The sequence below is a fragment of the Schistocerca americana genome, chromosome 1, assembly GCF_021461395.2.
Source record: "Schistocerca americana isolate TAMUIC-IGC-003095 chromosome 1, iqSchAmer2.1, whole genome shotgun sequence".
NCBI lineage: Eukaryota > Metazoa > Arthropoda > Insecta > Orthoptera > Acrididae > Schistocerca > Schistocerca americana.
This window is the reverse complement of record NC_060119.1, coordinates 987,043,070-987,060,948: the sequence shown is the minus strand read 5'-3', so window position 1 is coordinate 987,060,948 and position 17,879 is coordinate 987,043,070. Positions and strand designations below refer to the sequence as shown.

General features: G+C 43.3%; 1 pseudogene; it reads right to left on the bottom strand.

Moving 5' to 3' along the window:
- Nucleotides 1–8,245: 8,245 nt before the first annotated feature.
- Nucleotides 8,246–8,363, bottom strand: LOC124559205 (annotated as a pseudogene).
- Nucleotides 8,364–17,879: the final 9,516 nt, after the last annotated feature.

Below are 17,879 nucleotides of genomic sequence, written 5' to 3'. Positions count from 1 at the left end.
GCAAAGTGTCTGGCGCGAATTTGTCGTATCGAGGCCTTTCGATGCGAAATCGCGCGGCTCGATGAAGGAGTTTTGTGAGGGCTGGATCCGCAAGTTGGAATATTTGCGTGATCGCCGCACGGAATCCGAAATAGTCTGGGAACTCTACAAAAAGCTTCCAGATGATACAAAACGCTACGTAGGAAGCAATTACAGGACAATAAATGATTTCCTGGAAAGAGTGGAGGACGAGGACAATTGGCGCAATAATCGCGACAGTGGTAGAGGCCGTGGTAACAACAATGGGTACCACAGCAACCACACCAACGATAACCATGGGAATAATGCATACCGCAACCATGGCAGCAATAACAATAATGGTTCGGACCGTAATAACAATCGGTACAATGCAAATAATAACCGGAATGACGGAAACCAGTATCATACTAGCGTGATACGGGCTGCGCAGAATAGTAATAACGCCAGAGGGTGTGACCAGCCGCCTCAGCAGTATCCGGGGAGCGTATCTGCTGGGACGAGACAGGGAAACCATTAGCCGCGCCGGTGAGGGGCCGACCGGGCGTGGAGAAATTTTGGCGGCCCAATAACAGGAGAAAACCCAGGTGTCGTTATGAAAATTCCGTATGGAATAATCAACGGCGGGAGAGTGTGCCAGTGTTAGGAGAAAGGAGTGCGCCCACAAGTAGTAGATCAGCTGTAGACACGGCAGTAGGAAGTACATTCACTGTCAGTGAGAACAATTTAAGTAGTGTTCCGGAAATCGATTATAAAGTGGCAGCTGTAATACCCACAGCGGAACTGGAGATTGAGTTTAAGAATGATTCGCAAGTGTTGAAAGAAGATCAGATGTCGGATAAAACGTCCGTCATCGAGCGAGGAGATGCAGAGAGGGATGAGGTCTGGTTAAGGCAGTTCGGTCGCTTATACGACGAACTAAGAGATTATAGGGGCCTGTACGGGAGAAGTGTTTATGGGGAGCGCGGGCAGGATTTGCCGCGTCTCGTCCCACAGGAAGATAGTGATTGTGAAGTGATGGAAAGTTCTGGCCCTAACCGGCAGACTTTACTAGAAATAGTTGATGTTAAGGGGGAGCACGAGCAAGATGCGTCGTGTTTCGTCCCGCAGGAGTTGAATGTTGAAGTAGTAACGGAAAGTTCTGGCCCTAACCGGCAGACTTTACCGAAAGTTGTAATGGTAGAAGTAGCCGACCCATCCGACGCGAACATCCAGTTTAAACATTGCGAGAGTATTAAGGAGAAAGATTACGAAAATTTTAGTGATAGCCGGACACGATTGGTAGAAAAGCACATAGATTACAGCGTGTATGAGGTTAGAGCTGACATTATACGGTCAGAAGATAACAGTGTGGGTTGCGCAGATCTAGAGGAAGTAATTGCAGATACTACTGGGCACATGTCTCCAGGTAAATTGGCAGATGAGATCAATCTGATTAAAGAGGAATCAACGAAGGTGACAATTAGTGAATTGATAGCAAAGCAACACTCACTAGTTGACGAGTTGCAGGAAAAGGTTTCGGTATTGGAAGCGAAGCTACAGACTAAGCCTCAGGACAGACGTGTTGAAATTAAAACTGTATTTGAACAGAGGCTGAAAAAGCCGCCAGATAAACCGGATTTAGGATCAAAGCCGGATGGTTTTTTCTGGAATGACCTGGATATAGACGAGGATTTACTGTGGGAAAATAATGAAACAGTCGAGGACAATTGTAGACAGATAGTAGTGTCTGTTAATATGCACGACCTACAACTAAACGTGTTGATTGACACCGGTGCAGAATTGAGTGCTGTATCTGGGAAAATATTTGAGTTACTGAAAGACAGACCCGGCATCGTAGCTATGCCAGTAACGGGAGTGAAAATTATCGGTGCTACTGGGAAGGCCAGTAAACCGGTCACGAAACAAATTTTTGTCAACTTCGAGATTTGTGGGGCACGATTTGAACAAGAGTTTGTCGTCGTGCCAGACTTAACTACGGAAGTAATTATCGGGTTAGATTGGCTATTAAAGTACCGTGCAGTGATTAATTGCGAATGCAAAACTTTGACATGTACGTCACAAGATAAAGCAATAGTAGTTAGTTTTGACGAGGCAGGAGACGGTGTGCATAGGCAATACCAGCCTATACACATTGTTAACTGGCCGGATGACATTGACGTAGGAATGAATTTGAACTGCCGTAACATGAGGAATTTCGGCATTGACAAAAGTGTAGAAAGTGAATTGGAAGAGATAATCAAATTCCCTCCACGGATTAACATTAGTATTGGTGTGAAAAAAGATCGTTTGCGAGAAGTAATGAAGCTAAAAGCCGATGCTCGCATACGTCGTCATGACGCTAAAGCGCGTGTTGCTAAGTTTGCAACCGGAGACTTAGTACTTGTAAAAGCTCATGAGAAATCGAGCGAGATAGGCAATGAAATCTCTAAATTTAAGTTTGTTTATAATGGACCATATAAAGTCATTGGTATACCTCACACAAATGCTTATTGCTTAGAGAATCCAAGCTCTGGAAAACGATTAGGTATACGGAATATAGTAGACTTGAAATTGTACCAACCTAGGATCGATTAATACCACACAATGCGTAATTTGTACAATATGTAAATATAGAGTGTAAGATTTAAGGTTTGCTAGATTGCCATGCTTTTGCCTGACCAAGAGGACATTAAAGAAGTTGTAATTAATAAGTAATTAATGTTGATTAAATGATTTAAGAGTTACTGAATATTAATCAATTTTAAAACCAAGCTGCTAGTTTACGTTTTCAGCTGAGTCACAGTAGATGAAGGAATGTAAATATGATTTTGTAAATAGCTGTAAGATTTAATGAATGTGTGTTTTATTAGTCATTGCCGATGTACTTAGACGCTGTTTTAAGTTTCAGGCTAGTACATGCGTCTGATGATGGACAGTGTTGAGTTATCCACTGTGATAGTATTAAGGGACTCCTTGAGATTACTCGTGAGTGAGTTTTTCCGAAAGAATTCAGTGAAACGGACGTTCTGGAAACGCCGTCACAAGGGCGGGTGAGATCAAGCGTGCCGCACACGCGGGCGCAACAATACTGGCGAGGCGAGCCGCTGTCGGCTCTTGTGCCGCTGTTGGCTCTTGTGCCGCTGTCGGCATTCTTTGTACTTGCGAGTACGGAAGGCGGAATTGTTTTTCTTCCTGGACAGCTGAAAGAATTCTGCTGTTAATATTTATGTTTTTTTCGATCTGATGTGTGTTATTTTCTTGTTTAGCGTTTAATGGACTCCCATGACGAGAATATTAATTATGAAAGGGTTATGTAAAAATGTGTATTCTATGTAATTAATTATTAATTTGCGTATTTTGATCTACCTGTTTTTATGACCATGTACTCTGATTAATTTTGTAAATAGTATTCCATTTCATGATAGTGTTACGGATTTTGACGATTTTGGAATAGCTAAACCATTTTCTATATTTTCTATGAATTTTAATATGTTGTCAACCTGTTTTATTTTGTGCAAGGTGACAGAGTGGAATAAGATTAGGAGTGTCTCCACTCAATTATTATGGTCTAAAAATTGATTTATGGTTAATTAGACGAATGCTAACTTTTGTTGATGTTTGGAGCATATGCATTTCCGCTGTTTCTTTTTTGGGACATTTTCTGTGTCTGTTTACGTTACACGAACATCCTCAGACAATGTGGGGCACGTGTAACGCCGGAAATGCATATCCTCCTATTTCCATCTATTGTACTATAATTTGTTTTCCTTTGTTTGTTACCTCAAGATATGACGTTTCTGTCTCTTTATGTATTGTAATTGTTTTACTGTTTGTATATATATATTTATGCACTTATGTCGATGTATAATTGGTTTGTTTCGTAAATATTATTTGTATTTTTACGCTGGGTCTTGCCTAGGGAAAACTGCTATCGAACGATTACATCGATGGGTCGTGTGAAGAATCAAAGTGTGTAGGATCTTTGGTAGTGTTAACTCTGCCGCGTGGAGCGCGGGCAGAGCAGAGTGAGAGTCTGGCGGGAGTAGCGAGTGGAGGAGGTGTTGTGTGACGCTCCCGCGAGTTGCCGCGCTTTCGGGGTTTGGCAGCATGTAATTGCGCTCGACTCGCGATGATAGTTTCTGACATGGTGTCGCGGACGGGAAGCATTAGCTGGCGCACATCAAGAGCCCGTTTCGCCTGGTGACCGTGTCGAGAAGAAGGCGCGCCAACATCCAGCTTCTGCAACAGCGACGGCCGACAATGAGTGACTGTCGCCACCTCCTCGATCGACGGCTTCAAACCTTCAATCAACCAACAAGGAAGACTAAAAGCACGTAAAGTTTCAGAACTGTATGGCAGACCTCAGCTTTTCAAATTGTTCCATTTGCCTCGCAAAATTACAGCAACTTAGCATGAACCTTTGTTGCTCATTGTCCCAATTTCATTGCCAAGCAGGGTCCCTTCCTTTTCCGAAATGAACCCGAGTGTCGTTGAAATTCAAACGCCAGCATTAAAATAATATAATTAGATTTCACTGCTTTAATTTCAAAGTTCAGTAGCTGGCTACAATATTTAGGTTACACGAGCACAAATTTAGAGTGCGAGTTTTGTTAGCATATTTTAGCTTACCTGTGACTGCAGCTCAGCTTGGTACGTACTAAATTTTACTATTGTTAATAGTTCAGAATCATTTAATTCAAGTTCAAAGTTAAATCTCTTGTTTCTAAATTGCGTAGAGTCAAGTTGCTTTTGAAATGATTGTTGAGGTAGTCCAAGACTAACCGTATTTTACTGGATTTCGATGTGCTTCAGAAAGAAAGCTCACTATTAACTTCAGTCACTAAATTAACTTTCGATTTTCCGGTTTTATTAATTCTTTTGCTAAATTAAGTCAGAGTGTAGCGAAATTTATTACTTCTGAAAAACTTTCAGTTTTCACACTACACGTGTCAACCTTCAGTTGCCACGCTTCTAGTGTTAATTATATGTGTAATAACCTTTCTTTTTCAGGTACTATAGTAATTGTCCTTAGGACTGGCGACCGTGATTTCCCCCAAATCTCAAATATCTAATTACCGCTAGTTAATTGTTAACGTGACGGCCGCACATTTACTTTCTTTATTAACTTTACCCCTTTTCAAAATTAATTTCCACCAGTTTCATTTGCATTTTTCCTTTCATTTAGATGTAACCCTTTCCTCCCTCTTTACCGATAGATTAACTTCGGTGACGATTGCTTTTCCCAAATTTCCATTAGGTACACGCGGTTTAATTTTTCACTGTCATTAAGGTCGATAAGTGAGGGGGGAGGTTACAAGCCGTTCCACTCCCGTAGCAGCAGTAAGTCTGCTACCTGCAGCACAGCAACATCCACATCCGCCGCCTTGAGCATAGCGCGCAGCAGTTGAAACCTGCAGCAGTTGTGCAGATCATGCTGAGATTGATGGAGGCAAGCTTTTAGGTTTGCAGCTGGTCTGCAGGTAGTAGGACGTTCGTAAGAACAGAGGGAAGAGGTGTAATCGTAGCGGTGGAAGGACGCGCGTCAGAACACGGAGTGGAGGCGTCCATCGGAAGTTCATCGTGCTGGCGAGGAATCGCAGACAGCTCGCAACTGTGTCGTGTATGCACTACCTCAAGTCAGATCTTGCTTCTTATGCCTCTTGGGGGATTGCTGTTTCCGGAAGTGCGTCTGTGTGTCACATGACGGTAGTGAGTCCCGACGTCCAGGCACAAAGGTGGCCGTGGGCACAAGCATCTCCTCAACTTCCGTACTGCCATAGGGCTTCTCTTCACCAACTTCTAGAGCCAGCAGGGCGTGAAGGGGTTCTGTGTTGGACGTCGGCTGCCCTCGTTGTCCCGTCTTGACATAGCCATTTGCGAAAGATCCTGTGGATGGTCAGGCCCTTACATCTCACTGGGACCCGTCTGGAGCGCCGCTACATATGTGAGAGGTAAAGCTACCCTGGCGGTAGAAGGCTTCAGATCCGTTGGTGGCTGGTGGACTACCCGTCGCTGCAGAAAGTCTGAGCCGACGTGGCGCTCTTTTCCGCAACCGAAGCAGGTCTTTGGATGGCTTCTATATGTGATGATCGCTCTGGATTTCCCGATTTAGAGGTAGGACGGAACATGCTTACTGAGATCAATACATACCTGTCAGACTCCATTCAGTGTAGGTAGTAAACTGTGTCCGCATCTCCGCGACGTGGCTGTGAATCACAGCGTAGGGCCTTAGTGAAGCCACATCGTCGGCTGACACTTCAAACAGGAGTTCGAATATGTGGAACATCCTGAGTCCGAGGCCCACATGATCCACTGACATTGACCGACCGAATGTCGAACTTCAGTCTGTCTCTCGTCTTCTCTAAAATCGCATCGCTTGAAGCATCAGGCGAAAGCACGTTGCTCACAATTGATTTTTGGATTCCAACAAGATCAGTACAAGGGATCTTCACGTCGTCTCGAAGAAAGGATTCTACTTCAAGCGCTTTGGGACGTGCATATTCATTCGAGAAGCTGAATTTCCGTTATTAATTAGCTATTTACTTCGAAAGATACTCACTAGCTTGAAGGCCGCTGTAGCACGCAAACACGTCGCACCGCGATGAGGACGTAAACAGCCCAGTCTGTGCCGCTCCTCCGACGAAGGCAGACTGACCTTGGCACAGTAGTTACACACACATCACGGACTATCCAAGTATGCCTCCCTCCTCAGTGCAAATTCGTATTTGCCGCATAGTAACAAGGTAGCGTCTCCTCGCCCTTTTTCTTCTTTTCTTCGCGTCCGCATTGTTACATTGTGCCAGGAAGGGCTCTCAACAAGGGAAGTGTCCAGGCGTCTCGGAGTGAACCAAAGTGATGTTGTTCGGACATGGAGGAGATAGAGACAGGAACTATTGATGACATGCCTCATTCAGGCCGCACAATCACAACTACTACAGTGGATGACCGCTACCTACGGATTATGGCTCGGAGGAACCCTGACAGCAACGCCACCATGTTGAATAATGCTTTTCGTGCAGCCACAGGAAGTCGTGTTACGACTCAAACTGTGCGCAAGAGGCTGCATGATGCGCAACTTCACTCCCAACGTCCATGGGACGTCCATCTTTACAACCATGACACCATGCAGCGCGGTACAGAAGAGCCCAACAACATGCCGAATGGACCACTCAGGATTGGCATCACGTTCTTTTCACTGATGAGTGTCGCATTTGCCTTCAAAAAGACAATTCGTCGGAGACGCGTTTGAAGGCAAACCGGTCAGGCTGAACGCCTTAGACACACTGTCCAGCGAGTTCAGCAAGGTGGAGATTCCCTGGTGTTTGGAGGTGGCATTATGTGGGGCCGACGTACGTCGCTGGTGGTCACGGAAGGCGCCGTAACGGCTGTACGATACGTGAATGCCATCCTCCAACCGCTAGTGCAGCCATGTTGGTAGCATACTGGCGAGAAATTCGTCTTCATGGACGACAGTTCGCACCCCCATCGTGCACATCTTGCGAAGTTCTTTCTTCAGGGTATCGACATCGCTCGACTAGAGTGGCCATCATGTTCTCTAGACATGAACCCGATCGAACATGCCTGGGATAGATTCAAAAGGGCTGTTTATGGACGACGTGACCCACCAACCACTATGAAGGAGCTACGCCGAATCGCGGTTGAGGACTGGGACAATCTGGACCAACAGTGCCCTGATGAACTTGTGGATATTATGCCACGGTGAATACAGGCATGCATCAATGCAAGAGGACGTGCTACTGGGTATTAGAGGTACTGGTGTGTACAGCAAGCTGGACCACCACCTCTGAAGTTCTAGCTGTATGGTGGTACTACATGCAATGCGTGGTTTTCAGGAGCAATGAAAAGGGCGGAATTAATGTTTATGTTGACCTCTATTCCAACTTTTAGAGGTTCCGGAACTCTCGGAACGAGGTGATGCAAAACTTTTTTGATGTGTGTATATGAATGATTTAGGACACAAACTGAGCATCGATCTTAGATTCTTTGCGGATGGTGTTGTCATTTAAAACTATAACTAAACTCCGTCCGAACAGGCCATGAAGGCCAAACGGTATCGACCGGCCGCCGTGTCATCCTCAGCCCACACGCGTCACTGGCTGCGGATATGGAGGGGCATGTGGTCAACACACCGCCCTACCTGCCGTATGTTATTTTACGAGACCGGAGCAGCTACTTCTCAATTAAGTAGCTCCTCAGTTTGCCTCACAACTGCTGAGTGCACCCCGCTTGCCAACAGCTCTCGGCAGACCGGATGGTCACCCATCCAAGTGCTAGCCGAGCCCAACAGCGCTTAACTTCAGTGATCTGACGGGAACCGGTGTTACCATTGCGGCAAGGCCGTTGGCTGGTGCTGTCATTTACGGTCATATAATGTCATCGGTAGATAAAAATCAATTGCAAAATGATTTAGACAAGATATATGTATGGTGCTAAAAAAGTCAGTTCACCCTATGTAATGAAAAGTGTGAGACCATACACATGATTACTAAATGGAATCCCTTAAATTTCAGTTACACGTCTTTTATTTCTTTTCTTTTTTTTTTGAGTCATCAGTCCTGTAGTACCATGGAAGCTATTTGTTGATGTCTTACCAGATGTCCTACCACTTTGCATGGGTAGCAGAATTCTTTAACTTCATCTACTTCGTGATCACCAATTCTGATGTTAAGTTTCTCGCTCCTCTCATTTCTGCTATCTCTCATTACTTTCGTCTCACTCCTTATTCTATACTCTTATGCTGTTCATTCTATCTTCTTCTTTCACTGAGAATAGCAACGTCATAAGGGAATCTAATGATTGATATCCTTTCACCTTCAATTTCAGTTCCACTATTGGAGCTCTCTTTTATTTCCATCATTGTTTCTTCGATGTATAGATTGAACAGTAGGAGCGAAACACTTAAGCCCTGTCTTACACCGTTTTTAATCCGAACATTTCCTTCTTGGCCGTTCATTATTATTATTCCATCTTGATTCTTGTACATATTATGCATCAACCGTCTTTCAATATGGCGTTCCCCTATATATCTCAGGATTTCGAACTTCTTGCGCCATTTGACATTGTGGAACGCTTCTTTCTGGCCCATAAATCCTTTGAACGAGGCTTAATTTTTCTTCAGACTTGTTTCCGTTATCAACTGCAACTTCAGAAATGCCTCTCTGCTGCGTTTGCCTTTCCTAAAATCAAACTGATTAACACATCATGATCTTTCTTTTCCGTTCTTCTCTACATTATTCTTGTCAGCAACTTGGATGCATGAATTGTTAAGCTGATCGTGCGATAATTCTTGCACTTGTCAGCTCTTGTAGTCTTCGAAATTTTAGTGGAATGTTATCTATCCCTTCTAACTTATTTGATTTTAAATCTTCCAAATCTCTTTTAAATTCTGATTACAACACTGGCTCCTCTTACTTCTTCTATATCGACGCCTGTTTCTTCGTCAATCACGTCATCAGACAAGTCTTTCCCCTCAAAGAAGCTTTCAATGTACTCTTTCCACCTATCTACTCTCTCCTCTACATTTAACATAGGAATTCCCATTGCACTCGTAATGTTACTACCGTTGCTTTTAATTTCTTCGAAGTTTGTTTTGACTTTTCTGCATGCTGCGTCAATCCTTCCGATAATCTTGTCTTCTTCGATTTATTCACATTTTTCATGCAGCCATGTTGCCTTGCACTTCAGATTTATTTCATTTCTCAGAGACTTATATTTCTGCATACCTGACTTTCCCCGAATATTTTTGTACTTCCCCCTTTCGGCGATCAACTGAAGTATTTCTCTGTTACCCATGGTTTCTTCGCAGTTATCTTCTTTGTACCTATCTGTGTCTTTCCAACTTCTGTGATTGACCAATTTAGTATCCATTCTTCTTCAAATGAACTGCTCATATAGCACCTTCACAGTATCTTTAGCCTTAGAGAACTTCAAGCTTATCTCTTCATTCCTTAGTGCTTCCGTATACTACTTCTTGCCCCAGTGATTGTTCAGACTAGTCTCTTAAACTTCAGCCTACTCTTCATCGCCACTAAATGGTGACTTGAGTCTATATCTGCTCCTGGGTACGACTTACTATCCATTATCTGACTTCGGACTCTCTCCCGACCATGATGTAATCTAACTGGAATCTTCCCATGTCTCCCGATCTTTTCTAAGTACACCTGCTCCTCTTGTGATTCTTGAACAGAGTATTCGCTATTACTAGCTGTCATTTTTGGCAGAACTCTAATAGTCTTTCTCCTCTCTCATATGTAGTACCATGCTCATGTTCTCCTGTCGCGCTTTCTTCTACTCTTTCCCCTTCAACCGTGTTCCAGTCCCTCATGACTATTACATTGTCATCCCCATTTAGGTATTGAATTACCCGTTCAGTATCCTCATACACTTTCCGTATCTCCTCATCTTCAGCCTGCAACACCGGTTTGTGTATCTCAACTTGTGTTGCCGGTGTTGGTTTGATGTCAGTTCTGATAAGACAACCCCATCACTGAATCGTTCACAGTAACACACTGTCTGCCCTACCTTTCTATACATAACGAACCCTAGTCCACTTATACCATTTTCTGCTGCTGTTTATTTTACTCTATACTCAACTGGCCAAGAATTCTAATCTTGTTTCTATTTCACTTCAATGATCCCAATATACCTAGTTCGAGCTGGCCCCTTATAAGATTTTCTAGTTTTTCTACCACGTTAAAACCTCTGACATTCCACGCTCCTACTCGTAAGACGTTATTGTATTGTTGATTATTCAATTTTTTTCTCATGGTCACCTCCCCTTGGCAGTCCCCTCCCGGAGATCCGAATGGGGTATTAGTGCGGGATCTTTTGTCAATGGAGAGAAAATGATGACGCTTTTTCAATTACAGGCCTCAAATCCTGTGTATACACATTATGTGTTCTTAATGCAGTGGTTTCCATTGCCTTCTGCACCCTCATGCCGTTGATCATTGCTGATTCTCCCGCCTTTACGCGATAAATCACACATTTCTAATGGCTTTTAATTCAACTAAATATCTTCAATTACAGTTACGATCGACCTAAGTCAATGGAACGAACATACACATTATCTTGTGGGTAAGTCAACCAAAGACTGCGTTCTACTGTCTGAAAACTTAGAAGATGCAACGCATCCAATAAGGAGACTGCCTACACTTAGCTTCTCCGTCTTCTGCTACAGTGCTGCTGTGGGGTATCGGATCATTATCAGATAGGATTGACGGAGGACATCGAAAGAGTTCAGAGACGGGCAGCTTGTTGTACTATCGCGGAATACTGAATAGAGTATCACGGAGATGACAGTCGAGTTGAGGTGGCAGTTATTAAAACATACATGTTTAGGGTTGCCACGAAAGCGTTTCACGAAATAATTTTCTCCTCCTAATGCAAAAATATTCTGTTGACAACCACCTACGGAGGGAGAAATGATTATCGTAAAGAAATGAGAAAAGTCAGAGCTAGCGTGGAAAGGTATAAGTGTCCATTTTTCCCGCGCACTGTTCAAGAGTAGAGCGGTAGAGAGGTAATGTGAAAGTGGTTCGATGAACCCTCTGCCAAACACATCAGTGTAAGTTGCAGAGAAGTCATGTAGATGTAGATAAGAGTGCAATCGAGTAGCGTTAGCAAGACTAGGTAAGAAGCAGGGAATTCAAGCGGACCGCAATGATGGCGACACTTAGTGTGACGACGCCAATGACGAGCAAAACTACGACGGTGTGTCTCTGCATCAAGTAACTGACACATGAACGACAACGCTCCACTGATTGATTCGTGGAAACAAATATGCTCATTACTGGCACAACTATCACAAGCAACAAAAATCTAGTTTTGCTACTTGTGCTACATGTGAAAGGACATATATAATGGCAGGTAACATTATTCTGGAAAAAAGATCACGAATAAATCCTGAACAAGATAATCTTTTGTTTCTTAACAGGTACTATAAAGATGCAGAAAATTGATTTAAAATTCGAGATAAATTTTGATTTAAAAGATGCAGAGATAGAAAAAATACTCAATGTCTACTGTTCCATCATAGCCTTTTGTGTGTAACTTTCAAATAAATAACTAAAAAAAAGTCAAACAAATACAAGAGTGATTTTTTAAATATGTATACACCACATGTAAACATATATGAATTCGTTAATTTTTATTCTGCTGCACAGTCTAATGAAATTTGCTCGTATGCACTGCCGGACTTCGTTATTTATTTGTCGAGAATTCGCACAAACCCGACTCTGTCCACCACCGACCTGACTGAGATATCCCGGTACCCGGTTGTACCCTTCCGCTGCAGATGTCTGCTGCACACCAGGGCAGCCAGTAACGGACACCCTCTTGAGCTACCAGAGCAAACTCACCGAAGTGACCTCACAGCTTCATATCCTTCTTCCGCTACAGTTTTTACCCTCTAAAGCTCCCTCAAGCACCATGGCAGTTATTCCTTGGCATCTTAACGAATGGTCTATATTCTGCCTCGTCTACCTTCCAAATTTCCCAGAAGCTCTCCTGGATGCTTTGCGTTAACAGCACTCCATGAAGAAGTATATTGTGGAGACCTAACTTGTTCAACTGGTTCCAAGCGAGCTCAGTCCGATCCATGTCAGCAGACACCGCAGGTCACACCATACTGTAGACTCCAGTGTCAAAGAGGAAAGTGCTCATGAGGTGGCGTCAAAATATCGAATGTACAGGTACTGAATAGGATCCCACTGCGATTTTCAAAGCCTTCAAATTACTCTCTACAGCGTTTCGAAGTGTCCACCATTGGTGCGTTATACTGTCCCAAAACACGAATGACACACCTCCCTGCAGAACCTGAGGCACTGTACTCCTGGAATGCAAATAGGATCAAGTTGCTTCTGTAGCTTCTCACGGCAATCTCTAGGCTCCGACCAGTCTCGCAACTGTCGGCAAAGAGTACGCGACGCCATTCACTCCAGGTTCTTTGCCCATGGTGTTCTCACGAAGCCGGGTTGTTTACGCTGTTGCCTAAGAGGCCAAGTCTATTCCGATAACATAGCTGTGTACTGCCTGGATCGTTACCAATCAGAATCTCGCGGTCCTTTTTTCTTTTATTTTTTGGGGGTTAGGGGCTGTATCAGTTTTCTGACTGGTTTGATCGAGCCTGCCATGAATTCTTCTCCCTCTCCTACCTCTTCGTCGCTGTGTAGCACTTGAACTAACGCTCTTAGTTATTTGTTCTATGTAGTCCAATCTCCTTTTTCCGCTATAATTTTTACCGTCCAGACCCCCCTCAAGCACCATGTAAGTTATTCCTTAACATCTTCACGTATGTTCTATATTCTGTCTCGTCTTGTAGTCAGTGTTTTATTTATAGAGCTCTAGTCGCTGGTTCCGTGGAGAAACTCTTCATTCCTTACGTAATCTGTCCACGGAATATTTTCTAGAGCTTCGATTATCTTCTTTGCAGCTTTCCCACAATACCTGATTCACTTAATGCAATACTCCATCCTCAACGTTCATTCTCAAAAATTTAGTCATCAAAATAAGACTGATTTGCTGCAAAAGTACATTCTCAGATATTTCTTCTTCATATTATGGCCGTGTTTGGTACAAATACGTAGACTTATTTCAGCCGAGAATGCTCTCTTTGCCTGTCCTTCGCTGCTTTATTTGTCCGCCTTGCTTCGTCCGTCAAGTGCTACTTTGCGTCTACGGTTACATAATTTCTTCACTTTCTCTTCTAACTGGTACGCAATTTTGATGTTGAGTTTGTCACTAATCTGATTTTTGCCAGTATTCGTTACTTTCGTCCTTAATCTCAATCCATAGTGTACGTTTATCAGACTGTTCCTTCCGTTTAACAGATCCTACAGTTCTTCAGTGCTTTCACTGAGGATAGCATTGTTATCAGCGAATTTCATTGATATCCTTTCGTTTTGCTTCCAGTTTCAAGTGCAACGTCGGAATTGTCTCTCTGGTGCCTTAGCCTCAAAAGGCGGCCGCTATAGCGCAAGAGTCTTTTATAATCGTGCACTCGCACGCCACAATTATGTCCCTTGTCAACTCAAAGACAATCTGACATTAGATGACGCTAGAACCGTACATCTTTGCCACTGGCACGGGCAGATATCTCTTTGAGAGACGAGAAAGCTTTGACCAGTGTCAACCAACCGTAGCACTGGGTGCATATTTTTTGTTTGGACACCTTGTGCAGTTTAAGTACTAAACACTCTCTCAGACTGCACGCAGAATAACGTAGCCGGTAGATGTTTAGTCGGCAGAGAAAGCGTGCGGACAGTGGTAATGGTAGGGGTTGCGGGCAGGCAGTGTGAGTGCTGCAAGGAAAGTCCCGTTCTAAACTGAATTGTTCTGTAAATATTAAGTGGAACTTCTTCACGCTCACAGTTGCATCTTGACTATCCAAAAAGATCTAGTGTCACCTCTGCTTTGGTTAGTGTCTAGAAAGAATGCTGCTGAAAATGCAACAAAAGCGGCGATTTACTTTCCCCTGACTTTTAACCATTTGTAACTTTCAGAGAAGCGTTATGAGTGGTGAATTTTGAGCAAAACCTACATTTCTCTTCTTGCCAGTTTACAGTTTACTTATATTCCTAAAACGTCATTGCACATGTTGTGGAGATGCAGTTATGAGAGAATTCTGAAACAGTGGTTTATTAGGTTTCTTAAGTGAGGAATTGAGAACAAGTAAGGTCAATGGCTTACGGAAAAGCACCTCATCGGTAAAAAAAGACTGTAATGTTTTAACTTATGCTGTTCCAAAACCCACAGCATTTTTCTTTTCACCAGCTATCTACGGCCCTTAAGAATTGCATTTTTTCATCAAAATTTCTTTAATGGAATGGTGAGACAGTGAAGTTTTTCATAATAGACGTATGGTAAAATACTCTCCTCCTTGCCTGCTACGATTTGCCAAATTTTTTATGTCGCAAACTCTTCATGAGATATGAGGAACGTTATGGATACTTCATTCTGACTTTACCACTGGCGCACGCGATCTCAAATGGTGTTCTACATAAGATCAGTTTTCTCAAGATTGGTGACAGACAGAGACCTCTGCCCAAGTCTACAGAAAATTTCAGTATGCTAGCTAAATTTCATATGCAGAAACTTATCACGTAATATACACCAAGTACAAAATCAAAGCGACCCCTATTTTTCATAGCATTTTTTCTAATTTCGTTCATGTCTTACTTAAATGTAAATATCACAATAACTACGACCATTAACGAAATGATGGGCATATCATCGTGAAACTATGAAGCCATAAATAATGCAAAAATGAATTTTTTAGAGAATAATTTCTGTAAAATTGTTCGAGAAAGATTGTAGGGTATGCGTCTCGATTCTGTCAGCACAGCGCATCGTCAGTTGGGCAAAACCAGGCAAACAGTATCGGCCTTCGCTTCCGAAATACGAATGAACTCGGCCAGCTCGTCAGACGAAAGCCGGTCGCTGCGCACCGCCGCCGTGTTTTGCACGGACTGCCTGGCAGCACATCGAGCAGGTGCGGTTGAGACACTTGTCTTGTGTATCTGAGGCGTGTTCACTCGAGGAGAACTGCTAGCACTGTGGTGAGGTAGTAACAAGCAATGAGCGTTAGGGTTGTATTATCGAGACTGGAAATCAAGCATGCGATCCGCTTATGTAGGATTGTGTCCTTTTCGCATTACATTTTAATTTCGAGCTTGCTGTAGTAAATGCCTCTGTTCCTGATTTTACTCTCACTGGAACGCGTGGTGATTGCTAAACGGTTCTGATTTAACCATCCGTAAATTTAGGTGATTTACGAACAGATTCTCTCATATACAGAAATTTGTAAATTTGTTTTTAAATATTTTTGCGTTATGCTTCTCAGAAGGTATGTTAAATTGTTTAATCCGATGTTCGTACTTAACGATGATGTGTAACTTTGTTTATATTTGTTTTCCAACATTATACTGTATTTACCATATGTTTTTAGTTTACGCTAATTTATTATATTGTGCCTCTTTCTTCGACCACGAAATCTACCACGTGTCCTAAATCTTAACATTTAGTTCATGAAACGTTTCCATTCACTTACACAGCGTCTGTCACATTAATGTAACCATCTGTCAAAAGCCTGAATAACTACCATGTGGCGCGCAGACCACAGCGAGAGGTGCAGGAAGAGTCAATGAGGTTCTCTAAGGTAGCGACAAGGATATGGAGCCATTCCGACTCCAGTTCTGTAGCCAGCTGCGTTAGGTTCCCGGTCGAGCATATTTGGCACGAATAGCCCGATCGAGGCAGGGTGTTTGCTTTCAGACGTTTCACGCCATACACGTCAACTGCCACCTGTCCGATTGAGCATAAAGCGTGGTTCATCTGGAAAGACCACCTGTCGTCACTCAGTGGACCCCCAGTAAGTTCGTCGCCGATGAACAGCCGTCAGCATGGGTGCATGAACCAGGCGCCTATTGCGGAGGCCCATCCGCGGCAACGTTAATGAACGGTCGTGAAGAGACACTTTTGGTAAACATTTGATTTATCCGGACGGACAGTCGATCAACAGCCGTCGTTCACCCCCGACATCTACAGCTCGTGGTGCACCACAGTTGCCGGTTTTGGGTAGCTCCATTTTTCACAGTATACTTTAACCAAGGCAGAATGTGAACAGTTTACAAACTTAGCCGTTTCGAAAGTTTATCAACCCTTGGGTCGAAAGCCAATGATCATGGCATTTTGGATGTCACATTACTCTCTCCGTTTCCGCATTGCTACAACGGCTACACTGGCTTTCCGCATCCCCATGACGCGCTTTATATACCCTCCACTGCTAGTTCTGCTATCTGTAGTCTATGAGTGGTTATTGCACGTTGACGTGTAACATAGTGAGTGGTCACATTAATGTGACTTGGTCGAATATTACAGTTTTCCAGGGGACTTGTTATACAAATAAGCAGCATTTGAAATTATCTTACTTTGCAGCACCTCAGGTAAGGCGACATGAATACAGTGCTTCGAGATAAACAGTCACAGAGAAGGCGTCATTGACCATTAATTCTTCTGCCACAGAACCCCTTATTTTTTAGATTATGAGGCCGTGTTGGCCAGTGTTCGTTGCTGACTGAGCCTATAACATACAGTTTATTAAACTTTGAGTCACCGTAGCATCAAATTTCCAGTCAATGTTCTAAGTTTCGTGTATGTCACTTTCTCGTAACTCCCTCTTCCATCCTTCGTTTTGCGTAAGTTGATAATAACAGTCAGACTGCGTTATTAATGGATCATGTTCACTGCCTAGATTATATTTCAGGGGAAGAACAGTGTTCCAAATCGTGAATGAACACTTAGGCTCAATTTCAAAAAGAGTGGCAGAGTCACAAGCTTTCCCAAATCCAAACTTATGGTCATCCAGCAGATCGTCAATTCCGTGTTACATTCTTCTGTACAGGGTGGTTCCGTGATGATGTTACAAACTTTCAGGGATTATGGAGAAGGATAACTGTATCTATTTGAGTAAGAGGCCCAAGTCCGGGAACGACCGAGCGGAAAGACGTAAGCGAAAATCTACCAAACTCACGCTTTAGCTTCGCGCAGCGTCCAGGCTAAGGGACCCAACTTTCAAACTCTTATCATGATGTACAGAATTATTGCTAAATGCTCCCCAAAATGCTCAGGTAACTCCCCCTGAAGATGGACTAGCAATGGTGCACGGAACTTGATGTCACAGAGACAGTAAATTCTAAGTCTACAGTACAGCAATAATTTATCCCATCAATCTGCACAAGTTTCACAAGCTGCTATATGTACGACAGTTTTTCGAAATGACATCCCCCAGCGTCAATGCAGGCACGGTATCGTAGCACAAAGTTCTGTAATTCCGGTTTTAGTACCCTCTGCCAGAGATCCTC